This window comes from Mus caroli, chromosome 8, assembly GCF_900094665.2.
Source record: "Mus caroli chromosome 8, CAROLI_EIJ_v1.1, whole genome shotgun sequence".
NCBI classification, from domain to species: Eukaryota; Metazoa; Chordata; class Mammalia; order Rodentia; family Muridae; genus Mus; species Mus caroli.
The window spans coordinates 61,622,839-61,638,021 of record NC_034577.1 but is presented as its reverse complement, the minus strand read 5'-3'; positions in this window follow the sequence as shown (position 1 = coordinate 61,638,021).

Genomic DNA, 15,183 nt, shown 5'->3' with positions numbered 1-15,183 from the left:
GGTTTCCCATCTAAGCTAGCATTATGGAATTTGATCACTTGTTTTGTGACCAAGTCCACTGGGCAAAACCCCTTCACAGCTTGGAACGAATCCTTCAGACTTTTGAAGTCACTCCTACTGTACCTAGATGATAGTATGTTAGTTACTTTCTATGGCTATAAGAAAAGACCATGAGAAAGACAACTTCCAGAAGAAAGNGTGTGTTTGAAGTTGGGCTCATGGTTCCAGTTGGATGCACACATCACCATCATGGTTCAGGCAGCAGGCATGGTACTGAAGCAGCATCAGAATGATCACATCTTGACCTACACAGGAAAGAGAGAACTTTGCGGAATAGGCCTATGCTAAGTTTCACAAAGGCTAGAAGCTTCCAGGACTAGGCCTAGGTTATCACTCAGATGGAGGTATTAAGCATCAAAGATTACAATTACACCTAGTGTATAAAAGTTACTTTAACATAGAGTTAATAGGTGAGATTTTGGAAGGCATATATAGAATCCATACATGGAACTCAGCAATTCCCCTCTGCTGTAGGTAGTGACATACTTTATTCATGCATTTCACAATTCAGCCCCACTGTTCTGATATCCCAGGTATCTAATGGACAAATGTGGAAGATCATTCAATGGAAAAGGGTGAGTGTAGTGCAGAAGAGAGAGAATATCATTTTGTTCTCAAAGCACCTCACTGCCCTATTCACTTCATATGGCTGGAATGCAAAATTCAGGTCATAAAGACAGGAGAGGACACATNTTGTCCTTTCTTTTTATATCTTTCCATTTTGCAGAGAATGATGATGTGAGGTAGCAATGAGCAGAAGAAAGGAAAGCATGACCCTAAGCAAGTCCCCATTAAAGATTTCTACATACTCTGGGCCTTTTACTCATCATGCAGAAAGGAAGCAGAGGTTTCTGAATATCAGAGAGTGTCCTTAGTGATGAAGTTGGTCTGGATACAGAAACATTTTGGGGACTATAAATTGAGATTTTGACATTAGCAGGCAGGTGATAAAATGAATAAATCGAGTGAAACTTTAAATCAAAAGTGACATTATGACTTTTCCTTATAGGTATGAGGAAATGAACCACCTATCTTCCTTCACATTCCTGATGATAATGACACTGCTGCTGCTGCTCCTGACAATGCCACCAATGATGTGCCTGATGATACTACTGATAATTCTTGCTTTCTTCTAGATGCTGCTGGAGCTGAACACTCCAACACACACTGACATATCCAGACAAAGTCAGTGAGGAAGAAGTTTATTATATATATGTAAATATATAAATTTTATATATAAATAAAATATTTTATCTAATAGAAGACTGAAGTCAAAAATTATTGTTTTATTGGAGTCTCAGTTGTGCCATGTGATATTTTCTGGAAAAATGTTTTTTTATTTGCTTTTATTTTTTACTTGTTTACTTCCCATCCNGCTCACTGCTCCCTCCCAGTCAGTCTCTCCCACAATTTTTGCCCCTTCCTATCCTCCCCTTGTCCTCTTGAGTGGGTGGGGGCTGCCTGGTCATCTCCAACACTGGAACATGAAATCTCTGTGAGGCTAGGGGTTTCCACTCCCACTGAGTCCAGTCAGGGCAGTCCAACTAGAACTGCATATCCCGAATTCAGGCAACAACCTTTGAGATAGCCCCTGCTCCAGGTTTTTTTTTGGGGAGGGGTGGGGGAGGACATGAAGACCAAGGTGTACATCTGCGACCTATGTGCATGTAGACTTAGAGCTAGAACCTGTATTATCTTTAGTTGATGGTTCAGTATCTGAGAGCCCCAAGGCTCCATGTTAGTTTGTGGGTTAAAGGGTGGCCTACATCTGGCTCAGGGCTTGGGCCACTGGGTGAGGTGGGATGCAAGCAAGCAGTTTTGACTGTGTGTAACCCATGCTGATGCCAGGAGAGCGTCAGGTTGTGAAAAGCCCTAGGACCCTTCTCCAAGGGTAGGGGAGCACAACACGAGCTTCCTGTAGACCTGCCAGAGATGGCTCAGAGTTCCTGGCCTGCAGAGAGTCGAGGACAACAGGTTCTCAGGCTCTTGGACATTCCAGATGCCACTGGATGCCTCAGAAGAGCTGAGACTGGAGTGGNGGCCTGAGGGCTGGATCTAGCCCGGGGCTGAAGGGAAAAGGGGGAGGAGGAGAGCTCCAGCTGGGTCTCCCTCAGGGAGATGAGTCTTTGGCTTGCCTGGCAGGCAGCATGGCTTGGTGGAAACTGTGGCTGGGAGCACAGAGAGGCCTTCTGTGGGAGCTTAGACTTGGCTCTTTAGAGGAAGACCTGCTGTGTTGTTCACCATNGAGGATTCCGATGAGAAGAAGCAGTCCATTTTTTTTATTAGATATTTTATTCATTTACATTTTAAATGCTTTCCCCTTTCCTAGTCTCCTCCCTGAAAATTCCTTATCACCCCCTCCCCCTGCTCCCCAACCCATTCACTGCCACTTCCTGGCTCTGGCTATACTATACCTATACTGGGTCATAGAATCTTCCCAAGACCAAGGGACTCTCCTCCCATTGATGAATGACTAGGCTATACTGTACTATATGTCTGAAAAAATACTCACTTCTAAGTGAGTACATACCATGCCTGTGTTTCTGAGTTTGGATTACCTCACTCCAGATGATATTTTCAAATCCCATCCATTTGCCTGCAAATTTCATGGATTGCTTGTTTTATATAGCGGAATGATATTTCATTGTGTAGGTATATCACATTTTCTTCATCCATTTTTTAGTTGAGGTCCATCTAGGTTGTTTTCTGTTTCTGGCTATTACAAATAAAGCTTTTATGTACATAGTTGAGCAACTGTCCTTGAAGTGGCATGGTGGAGCATCTTTTGGGTATATGCCCAGGAGTGGTATAGCTGTGTCTTGAGGTAAAACTATTCCTAATTTTCAGAAAAAAAAAAAAAAAAACCTGCCAAATTACTTTTCAAAAGGGGTTGTTAACATGTTCCCTCCCACCAGCAATGGAAGAGTGTTCCCCATGCTCAATATCCTTGCCAGCATTTGCTCTCACTTGAGATTTTGATTTTAGCCATTCTGACTGGTGTAAGATGGATTCTTCGAGTCCTTCTGATTTTCATTTCACTGAGGACTGAAGACTTTGAACATTTAGGTGTTTCTCAACCTTCTGAGATTCCTCTGTTGAGAATTCTCTGTTTAACTATTTACCCCATTTTTAAATTGATTTCTGAGTTCCTAACTTCTTGTGTTCTTTATATATTTTGGACTTTAGTTCTCTGTCAAGTGTAGGGTTGGTGGGTATCTTTTCCCAATATGTAGGCTTCCGTTTTTTTCTATTGACAATGTCCTTTGTCTTGTAGAAGTTTTTCAATTTCATGAGTCCCTATGTTTCAATTGTTGGTCTTAGAGCCTGAGACCTTGGTGTTCTGTTCAGGAAATTGTCTACTGTACCAATGTATCAAGGATATTTCCCACCTACTCTCCTAGTAAATTTAGTGTATCTGGTTTAGTCTTGAGGTCTTTGGTGCATGTGAACTCAAGTTTTGTGCAGGGTGATAAATATGGATCTATTTGCATTCATTCTCATTTAGATGACCTGTTATACCTGCATCATTTGTTGAAGATATTTTCTTTCCTTTTTCCATTTTATTCATTTTATGTAAAAATCAAGTGTTGGTGGGTGTGTGAGTCTTCTGGGTCTTTGATTTGATTCCACTGATCAACTTGTTTGTGTCCATATGTATTTTATCATGATTGCTCTGTGGTGTGTCTTTAGATCAGGGATGATCATACATCCAGGAATTATTTTATATATATACACACACATACATATATATGGTATCCTACATTTTTTGTTTTTGATAGGAAGCTGAGAATTGCTGTTTCACGTTCTGTAAGTAATTGTGTTGTAATTTTGATGGAAAATGTATTGAATCTGAAGATGGTGTTGGTAAGATGACCATTTTCACCATGTTAATCCTGTCCTTCCATGAGCACAGGAGATCTTTCCATCTTCAGATGTTTTCTTCAACTTCTTTTTCAGGGAATTGAAGTTTTTGGTAGACATGTCTTTCAGTAGCTTGGTTAGAGTTATATTGAGATATTTTATATTATCTGTGGCTATTGTGAAGGGTTTTGTTTCTTGATCCTTTTATCTTTTGTATAAATGAGGGCTACTGATTTCTTTGGGCTAATTTTTAAATCGTATTTCCTGTAAATTTATGCATGTATCCTATAAAGAATACACCTACTGTATTTAAAAACAGCCCTTCTATGGAAAAGAAGTATATGTGATTGGATCACATGTTTATTCTTTTGAGTTTCCTCCTAATTCAGCACAGATAATTGAATTGTGTGCTGTAGCCAGTGTTTTGAAGTATTGAAAAATCAAACTTTAATTTGTATACTGATAGTGTGATATATACTGATATATATATAGATATATATATATATACATATACACACACATATATATGTATACATACATAATGTGTATGTATACATATAGACATAATATATATACTGTGTGTATATATATTGTATGTATGATATATACATATATATGTATATATACTGTATATATCATATATACATATATGTGCGTATACTGTATATATCAATATATGCTGATACATATACATATACACACACACACACATACACACACACATACACATATATATGTATCAGGGCTTACAATTGCTTGAAATTGTTCCTTTTTTAGACACTGCTGATTCTCAAATTTTGCAATTGTTTATGCATATACAACTCAAGTTAAGAGAAAGTACTGGTTTTTTTAAGGACTATTTTTGGACATTTAAGAACTCATCCTGGATTGCCTAGACAAGACCCCTTAAGACAATACCACAGAAAATTTGTATCCCAGGTAGATTATAAGACTTACACAAGAACTATTGGCCATACAATCTCATTCTTTACATCATCAAAATAGTAACGGCTTGAGAAAATAATCTGGTATTTTTAGAGACTGTGCACATCAAATTGTAAAGACTTGTTCTCAATGTCCTCAGTTTCTGCCTGTTCCAGATAATGGTGCTATTTCTCCAGGACTTATACTTAATGGATATTCATATTTCTGATTTCAGAAAAATAAAAATGCACATGTGACTATTGATACCTTTTCAGGCTTTCAGTCTGCATCTGCTTTAACAGGAAAATCAACTAAAAATGTAATTAGTCATTGCCTGTGTTATTTTTTTTTTTTAATGCTTGGTGTTCCAAATCAGATTAAAACAGATAATGGAACTCGCTATTACAGTCAAGCATTTGAGATGTTTTGTGAACAATTTAATGTTACCCATGTTACTGGGATTTTTTTATAATTCTCAAAGACAAGGTATTGTGGAACTTTAAAACAATATCTTCTTTAAAAACAAAAAAGGGGAGAATTATATCCCCGTGCACATTATTTAAATCATGCTTTTTATTTTTAAAATTTTAAAATTTGGATGCCAAGGACTCTATGCTGAGTGTCTATAGCATCCTACAAGTAGTCATACTCATGCCTAGGTGAGATGAAAGGATCCACTTATTAGCATATGGCATGATCCTGATCAAGTATTTAATATGGGGAAGATGACATGGTTGTGGTTTTTCCACAGAATGCTGCAGGAGCATGTTATCTGCCAGAGTAATTGATGTGGCATGCTGACATAAAAGGATAATGCTGACCTGTGAGCTTGCTGAGTGCCCTGACAATGGTGACAGGAAAGCTGTATTGGGTGTATGTTCTTGACCCACCTTTGCTTGCCTATGTCCCAAGACAAGTTAAGCTGCCTTGCTTCAAGCTTTTGAACCTTATGGGACAGAGAACATAGAGACTGTGGAAACTGACTTAGAAAAATTAATCCAAAGGAGGAGTTATGATGACTCTTCTCTTTCCTTTAATGTGAGCAGTTATTCTGACTCAATCATGGACTGGTCTAGAAATAAATCCAAAATTCTCCAACTTTTGATTCCATTTATGAAGATGGCTAAAAATCTTTATTAGCCAGCAGAGTTAACTTGGAGCATAGCCTCCACTATCTACCTGAGAAGTGACAGTTTTTCTGTTGATTCATAAAGCCACTTTCCCCACACTGGGAGGCCAGACCCTGGGTCTGATCGTTGCTAATTTGCAACTGAATTGAGTGCTTGGGACATCAGAAAACCTTAATCATGTTGCTTAACTTTTGACTTTGTATTTCAAGCAGGTTGGTTACCTCCATACAGGCTTGCCTTTAGCAAAGCTCAGATGGCAGTTATTCATGGCTATGAAGAGATTCATTGAGTGCATATCATGGCTTTGTTCTAAATTGGAAAAAGGTGTGCTATTGTGGGCCTGGGTGCCAGAGGTTTTCCACGGAGATCTCTGTCCAGGCTGGGTGCGAGGATTCCAGTGAAGAAAAGCCAGTGTAGGCAGGAAGACGAAGTCTTTGCCGTGCCTTCCAGGTCTGTTGGTAGCTCCTACCTGCTCTGAACTAAGTCAGGTTGGGCTGGGCCAATGAAAAGCTGACTATCCAGTGAGGAGTGCCGCGGAACCTCAGGTGGCTCTTTGGGAGAGAAGATCTCTTTCCAAGTGTTATATATAGCTCTTGGAACAAAAGACTCAGACAAAGAATAATTCTTGGGTGCCTTAAATTCCCTGGATGGATTTATATACAACTCTGGGGGTGATTGAGGGTTCGACAGTAGGTACCTCTCATTGCCTTGGACTGAGTTTGGGGGAAACCTTATTTGTGACTGATAGCCATGTGCCTCTCCTGTGGGGGCTGTGGGGGTGGTAGCTTCGACAGGAGCCAGGGATCCAGGAGACATGATCAAAAGCCTTCTATCTCATGTAGGTGGAAATTAGCACCCACTGGGTCCCACCGGGGTTCAAGACCTAAGCTCGACTGGAGACCGTGCTATCTGTGTGTAGCTCATTGCCCCACATGCTATGAGGGCCAGCAGTCAAGTACCGGCCACTGGACTATGGCTCTTATCAACCTAAGACAGAGGCATGTGCCAAGAGATCATGTTTGTTCATGATAACACTAAAAGGCTGTGTTTGCACACACACACACACAAAAAAAAAACAAAAACAAACAAACAAAAAAAAACTGCACATGTTCTCCAGGATGGGTCACAAAGAGTCCAATAGAATCACTTCTAAGACAGCCGCAGCCGCAGCCACCATAATTCCCAGGCAGGACCATGGAGCATAAGTAAATTTTATGCCCTAGTCCAGCTAATTTTTATAAATAAAAATGGAGGAACTGTGCCTTCCCCCAGCCTTGAGCAGGCTGGCTCAGACTTTGTTTGCCACAGTTGCTAGCTCACCTAGGGTGGAGTCTTCCGACCTAGGTAAAGTCTGAAGCTTCCTGCAAGAAGCTATTTGCTGAGCAGCTAAGTTTGTTTTCCTGACAAATCCTGACAAAGCGACCACGAGATGATCCTGGAATAGTAGGGGATAGATTATCCCCCCATCCCCTTTAAATATCAGTCAGACCCTAGAATTACATTTGAGCCTTGATCAGAGAACTTTGTCTTGGCTCCTTATTTCTCTTGCTGCCTTTCCCATCCAACCCCAGCTTTCCTTTCAGGAACCCAGTAACCTGTGGCTGCTGGCAGCTACACAGGGGTAGAGACAGAGAAGAAAAGGTTGGGAACATGGTTGGAGGGGTTGTATGAGCAGAGGTCTGGGAGGAGGAGGAGGATGTAATATTTCAGGTGTAAAGTGAATAAATAAATAAACTAATGAAAGAGAGAGAGAGAGAGAGAGAGAGAGAGAGAGAGAGAGAGAAGTGAGGTGTTTCAGGTACAACTCTACAGAGATTTTTGATTCACTAGCAAGATCTTTCTAAAACTGTATTTGCTTTGGGGAGGGGGTGTTGTGCCATAAAACATTTGTGAATCCCAAAAGACCACCAAGGAACCAATTCTGATTCAATTTCATTAGGGTCTTTATTTACAGTCTGGATTTTGGGCCACACTGTTGTCTCTGGCAGCAGATAGGGAGGGTGCAGCTTGGGTTTGGCTGCAGGTCAAGTTCTCAGGCTTTTTTTTTTTTCCTCTTTAAGATGGAGGCTGGTCCCAAGAATAAATTGGTTTGACCTCTCATCCCCCTCTTTCTTTGGTAACTATAAGGCCCATTCATGGGACTTCCTGAAGTTTCTAGGCTTTGTTATGAAGGGACTGGTAGTATATCTAATCTTATGAAAACAGTAACAGAGATATGTCTTTATGACTCAGTTAATTCAGGACTGGATGTATTGGTGACTGGAAGGGACTGGACCATAGTATTTTAGAGGGGGTCAGGGTTGTCATTGTCTAGTCTTTGTGGTGTCTTTGGGGGCTGGCAACTGGGTCTAATTTCTTTGACAGGTAGGCCACTGGTTGGCATCAGGGCCCAGATCTCTAGTCTTTGAAGAGATGAAAGGGCTTAGTCACTTCTAGCAACCCCAAAGCTGGTATAGAATTTTTTTCTGGCCTCAGAGCCACCTCAGATCTCTTAATATGCATCATCCAACTCTAGGGAGGTCACCTATGGTTAGCAGAGGTTTAATAGTCCAAAGTCTCCTTCAAGAGGTTCTGGGTCTCTTTTAGACATTGTTTGGTTTATGCTGTCACTAGGAGGTCATTCATAGACTGTTGAGGAGACTTGACCTTTAGGTTTTAGCAAAACAGATGTCAGGCTCTATTATCAACAAGGAAGCTGTATCCATTCCTCTGTTAAGGGACATCTGGGTTCTTTCCAGCTTCTGGCTATTATAAATATGGCTGCTATGAACATAGTGGAGCATGTGTCCTTACTACATGTTGGAACATCTTTTGGGTATATGCTCAGGAGTGATATACCTGGGTCTTCAGGTAATACTATGTTCAATTTTCTGAGGAACCATCAGAGTGATTTCCAGCTTGCAATCCTACCAACAATGGAGGGCTGTTCCTCTTTCTTCACATCCTTGCCAGCATCTGCTGTCACCTGAGTTTTTGATCTTAGCCATTATGACTGGTGTAAGGTGGAATCTCCCAGATGTTCTTCAACAGAGGAGTGGTACATTTACACAATGGAGTACTATTCAGCTATTAAAAATAATGAATTCATGAAATTCTTAGGCAAATGGATGGAACTAGAAGATATCATCCTGAGTGGGGTCACCCAGTCACAAAAGAACACACATGGTATGTACTCACTGATAAATGGATATTAGCCCAAAAGCTTGGAATACCCAAGATACAATTCACAGGCACATGAAGCTCAAGAAGAAGGAAGACTAAAGTGTAGATGCTTCAGTTCTTCTTAGATGAGGAACAAAGTACTCATGGGAGGAAATATGGAGACAGAGTGTGGTGCAGAGACTGAAGGAAAGGCCATCCAGAGACTGTCCCACCTGAGGATCCATCCCATGTACAGTCACCAAACCCAGACCCTATTGTGGATGCCAAGAAGTTCTTTCTGACAGGAGCCTAATATGGCTGTCCCCTGAGAGGCTCTACTAGAGCCTGACAAATACAGAGACAGATGCTTGCAGCCAACCATTGGACTGAGCATGGGGTCCCCAATGGAGGAGATAAAGGACTGAAGGAGCTGAAGGGGTTTGCAACCCCATAGGAAGAACAACAATATCAACCAACCAGAACTCTCAGAGCTCCCAGGGACTAAACCACCAACCAAAGAATACACATGGAGGGACCCATGGCTCCAGCAGCAAATGTAGTAGATGGCCTTGTTGGTCATCAATGGGAGGAGAGGCCCTTGGTCCTGAGAAGGCTCAATGCATCAGTGTAGGTGAATGCCAAGGAGGGGAGGTGGGAGTGGGTGGGTGGGTGAACACCCTCATAGAAGTAGGGGGAGGAAGAGGAGGATGGGGACACTGGGAAAGTGGATAACATTTGAAATGAAATGTAATAAAGAAAATATTCAACAAAAATATTTAAAACAACAACAAAAACCAAAGAGGCTGGTGTGTTTCTCTTTTATTTTTAGGCTTACCCTGGACAACTTTTAAGGCCATGGTTTGAATAGGCTTTTTCTTCTTGCGGCTTTCCCTGGCCCAATGGCCTCCTCTTTACCACAAATACATTGGTACTTCTCTAAGTGGAGTTGGTCTCGGTCTGTAGGGTCCCCTTATCTCCTTTTGTAGAAGCGATTTATTTTAGACATCTCTTACACAGGTAAGCCCCTGGCCCAGTGCCAGGGTTTGCATAAACACATTAATTTCTAGAAACCATTTGTTTTAGATGTCTCCCACAATCCTTTGGTTTTGCCGTGGCTGCCAGCAGGATCTTTGCCAGATCATGAGTCTGTTTTTTCTGCTCTTTTACCTGTCTTTTTTTTTTTCTTTCAGTTTTTCTATCTTTATTAAACACTTTTTCTGCCATTATCTTTTAGACTCTTTTCGTCCTTGAATCCTTTTGAGTTTCCTGATACCTAGTGCTGCCTGGTTAATAAAGGCTAGAGCTACGGCTGTTTTTGCTTATCTTTGGCCAAATTAGTGGCTTTCTAACAGCTGCTTTGAGACCTGCCAATCAGAGCTTGGAGAAAAGACTTAGAGTCTCTTCTGACCTTTAGCAGTGTTGAAGTCTTAATCTGGGCCGGTTCCTCTGTAGGACCAGGAACCAGTTTCCTGGCCTCTGTGGTAAAGAGAACCTACAAGTGCTCTTTGCAATCATCTCAAGTGGGCTGGTGGCTGAAAAGGACTGTCTCTAAGAGACTAATTAAATCTCAAGGACTGTTTGAAAAGGGGAGAGTTCCAGTAAAAAAAAAAAAAAAAAAAAAAAAAAAAAAAAAGGTCATAGTAGCTAGCAAAGAGCCAGTAGTGATGAGGTCGGTTTCTTTGATCACGGATCAGCAAGGGCAGGACAACAGACTCAGGTTCCAGAGTCCAATCTTATCTATATTTTAATCTTTGGGCAGTCGCGGAGTGCAGAGCAGGGAAGAATTTAGTCTGAAGCTCTCCTGGGTTGCCTCCCATCTGTTGTCTTGTTATTCTAGCTCTGGGCAGGTGGCTGCACTGAGTGCCCTATGGCACACGGAAGGGAGTGGTTGTTGCTTCTCAATGAGCTGAGTGTGGCACGATGGTGTCAATGGAGACCTTCTCTGCACAACTCAGAGACTACATCTGTTTAGACAGGAAGCAGGAAGGGTAGCCATTTACTGAGCAAAATGAGTGGCCAGGAGACTGTTCCAAGCTTAGGTGTGGGAGACATCTGCTCACTAGGGGCCCCTCCTGCCCAGTCCGCACTTGGAGCCCTGCTCTCTGGGAGCTCATCTTCCCACTCAGGGAAATCTCAGGGATACCGGAGGCCCCAGGCTTAGACCTTTCTAAGGGCCAGGAACGCCAGTGTGCGCCGCGCCTGGGCTCCATGTGAGGGGAGGGAGATGAGCCTGTGCGAGCCGCACCGCCAGGCCCACCAGAGGGCCGGGTCAGGTTCCTTGTACCCTGCTGCTGTCGGGGAGGGCTCAGAGAGCGGCGCTGAGAAGGGAGTTAGGGTCCCCCGAGGGGCGCAGAGCCCCCTCAGTGTGGGTGGTGGGCGTGCGGGAGCCACAGCACCGTTTTTGCCGGGCACGGAGTGACTGAGCCCCGCACCTCTGCAGCGCGCAGTGGAGCCGCACCCGCTCGCTGTCCGACCTCCGGTCCCAGTTCCCAGAGCTGTCTGTGGAGCCCTGCCTGGGGCGCCGGGGTGGCTGAAGGTTCCGCTCTCGGAGTGACTGGGCCCCACTTGGATGGGGTCCCCACGTCTGCCCGGGGTGCACTCAGCTGGCCACGCCCACAGCCGGGGGATGCTGGTAATGCACCCGGCGGAGGGAGGGGGGCGGGGGAGGGTTAAATCAAGAGGGTGGGTCTTCTAATCTCAACGTGGTCAGTCCATCCCAGTCAAATTTACCCCATAACAAGAAACAGAAAGCAGAGTGGACCGCAGTTCCTTAAAGTGACACACACAGAGCACCTAGCCAGCAGTGAAAATAGACAGCTCGCAGCAGGGTTCCACGACTAATAGGAGGTTTCACTTCCGCTCCTTCCTTCCTAGAAATTAACACCCCGGGCATTCCCTCTTCCAGGGGCTTGGGCTATGACATATCAGTGTGTGTCCGCTGTTGCAGTGGGATTCTGCCTTGGCTTTCATCATTTCTTGCCACGAAATACAGATTTTTAGGCCTCTTCAGACCAGAATTACAGTATTATTCAGGACAGAATTATTGCGGTATCACGAAGACACATAGACAGAGATTACATAAACACATGGACAGACACACTCAGACTCAGACAACATTACCGGTATTAAGACCCAGCAGGTTGGATCCTGATGACCTTAGAGTTCCCATCCAACTCAACAAAATGTGCCAGAAAGCGTTCATGAACCCCAAAAGACCACGAAGGAGCCGATTCTGATGCAATTGCATTAGGGTCTTTATTTACAAGCTGGAGCTTGGGCCACACAGCTGTCTCTGACAGCAGAATGGGAGGATGTAGCTTGGGTTCTGCTGCAGGTCAAGTTCTCAGCCCCCCACACCCCCCTTCTTTAAGATAGAGGCTGGTCTCAAGATTGAGTAGGTTTGGCCTCTCGGTGTCTGTTTTAGTTCAGTTTATTATGAACACTACTCGATAGACCAGAGTGTCCTTAAATTCATGAATATCAGATTGCCTTTGCCTCCCGACTCCTGGGTTGGATTAGTAAAGTGTTAAAATGCTTGGCTAACAGGTGACTTTCCCTAGATGTTTTCTATATTTGTGCTTTTTGTCCTTCCTATGTGTGAGAATTATGGCATTGGCACACCTATCTTTTAGATCAGACATCATGATTAACTAATAACAAACTGACTACAAATAATCTACTTTCACAGCGTCCATTACTTGTGAGGAATCTGCCTGACTCCATTTTGAAGGCAGTAGTATTTGTATTTTAAAAATAACTTTCCCTTTATTGTAAGAGCTAAGTTGCTGATTTTAAGTCTGTTTCCTGGAGCCTTGACTGGTTTTTGAAAACATCCTGACCTACAATGAAAACAATCCATTTTTCTGTATTTCTTTACTGTCCCATTTTTCTCACTTTTGTAGAACTGTTTTTGCAACTATTTGTGATTTTACTTCTTAAAAGGAGCCCAAGAAATAAATTTGGGACTGCTCTTGAAAAAGTAAACCATAAAAACAAAATTCTAGGCCTTTAGGCCCAGGCTTGGGAATGTGGCCTTCGTGACTCAAGGCTCCAAGGTATGCTAATCATAAAACAGATAGCGACATTCCTCCACCCACCTGCTTCCTGGGTTCAAAGAGTGTTAATTCAAAGAATGTGCTATTGTTAGGGGCTCTTAGAAACTGTCTTGAGAGATAACCTAAACAATTACCAGGTATTCCTTGTGACACGTGACTTTGCACTTCCTTGTGACTCTTAACTGGTATTTTTGGTATTTTCCAACAACGCCCTCCCCACTTCCTTGAGTTGTGGTTTCTTCCTTTAAATACCCCCTTACCCAGCTACTCGGGGCGCCACGGTCCTCTACCCCTGCGTGGTGTATGACCGTGGGCCCAAGAGCGCTCTTGAATAAAAATCCTCTTGCAGTTTGCAGCAAGACCATTTCTTGTGGGTGATTTTGGGGTGTTGCCTCTCCTGAGTCAGAACGTGGGGGAGTCCTCACGTTGTGGGTCTTTCACTCTCTTAAATCCCACTTGGAAGGCAGTAGTTGGCCTTCTTTTGTCTATACCCCAGTAAAACTAACTTGCTTCAAATTTGTCTCAAAATTGTGGTAGTGGGCTCGTTGTTACCTGGTGGGATTAACACTTGATTTTCAACGAAGATCTTATGGTATATGATAAACATGGCAGAGACATTTTTTCTACCATTTTATGATTTATATGTTCTGCAGTACTTCAACCTAACAATTCCCCCAAATGTCTCTGCTTTTACTTTATGACCAGGTTCAAAAATGGATTTGTTAACTGAGCATGTGTGGGAGTAGGCTGAGTGCTACGTGAATGTGTCTAAACTCCTGAAACAAATCTCCTTGCTTTTTTTTTTAAATCACTTTGGAAATGATACCATGCTGTAATTGTCTGTTTCAGGTAAGAAACCTGACTCAGCTCTTCAGTCTTGGCTGTTGTGATGGCTAAACTTGGTGGTCAAAATGTCTCCATCTGGAATTCCACACAGTTGGGAATGTCTGTGAGGGGTTTTTCTTTTCTTTTCTTTTTGATTTTGTAATATCTATTGTTGTTCGTGTCTAATTTATTATTTTTAAATTAATTTTTCATTCACTTTACATCCCAATTGCAGCCTCTGTCTGTGTAACTCCTTCCACAGTCCCTCCTCCATTTACCGCCCCCCTTCTTTTCTGAAATGGTGGAGCACACCCCAACCCCCACCCCTGCCCCCAAGGTATTCTAGTACCCTGACAAATAACCCCCCCCCAAAAGAGGCCAGAGAAGGCAGCCCAGTTAGGGATGCATATTCCACATACAGGCAACAGCTTCAGGGATAGTCTCCACTCCAGTTGTTGGGGAATCCACATCTGCTACATATATGTTGGGTGCCTTGGCCCATCTGGTATATGCTCTGTGGTTAGTGGTTCAGTCTCTGAGAGCCCCCATGGGCCCAGGTTAGATGACTCTGTTGGTTTTCCAGGGAGTTCCTTACCCATTGGGGCCTCCGATTCTTTCCCTAGCCCTTCCATGAGAGTTCCTGAATTTTATCCAATGTTTGGCTGTGGATCTCTGCATCTGCTTTAGTCAGCTGCTGGGTGAAGCCTCTCAGAGAACACTTATGCTAGGACCTGTCTGCAAGCACAACATAGTGTCATTAATAGTGTCCTGGACCTGAACTTGCCCATTGGGTGGGTCTCAAGTTGGGCATGTAATTGGTTGGCCATTCCCTCAGTCTCTGCTCCATCCCCCATCTCTGCATTTTTTGTAGACAGGATAAACTTTGGGTCAAAAGTTTTGTGGGTGGATGGGTGTCCCTATTGCTCCAATGAGGTTCCTGCCTGGTTACAGGAGGTGACCTTTTCAGGTTCCATATCCCCACTGCTATGTGTCTCAGCTAAGGTCACCCCCTTGGATTTGCCTGAAACCTGGGACAGGGCAGGCTCCCCAGGAGTCAACGAGGATTTTTTTTTTTTAATTAAATCTTTTGAAGTGGGAAGACCTTTCTTCAGTTTGGATCTTTTGACATGACAAGATCCAACTTTGATTTGGGCCACACCTTCTGGTGTCAGCCTATACATATAAAA